This window comes from Penaeus monodon, chromosome 7, assembly GCF_015228065.2.
Source record: "Penaeus monodon isolate SGIC_2016 chromosome 7, NSTDA_Pmon_1, whole genome shotgun sequence".
Taxonomy (NCBI): Eukaryota; Metazoa; Arthropoda; class Malacostraca; order Decapoda; family Penaeidae; genus Penaeus; species Penaeus monodon.
In genome coordinates, this window is record NC_051392.1 from 16,623,351 (window position 1) to 16,623,723 (window position 373).

The following is a 373-nucleotide window of genomic DNA, read 5'->3' on the forward strand; positions in this document are numbered from 1 at the left end:
GATTGCCAAGTATATTAGAACTTCAGACCTAAAATCGTAAGCTCTTATCAATCTCGTGATACATTTCACATTCGAAGGCATTCAGAGGGTTTGATGCCGACTTCCTCTCTGCCACAGTAAGGCAGATTGAAGTAATTGTATGATGAATACGGGTAGTGCGTCAGCGATCCATACGGATCTATACGGCCCTCAAGCCATATGGCTTAAGGGCCAAGTTTTCATGATGCTGTGAAAGCAAATGATGTTAAAGTATCATCCATATTTTGATGCTTGCGAAATATACTTTAGGTTTTCTTGTTCATTTCACCTATGAAGTACCTGTTATGTGAATTCTCGATAACACGAAGCTCCCATGCATTATGACTGAAGCATC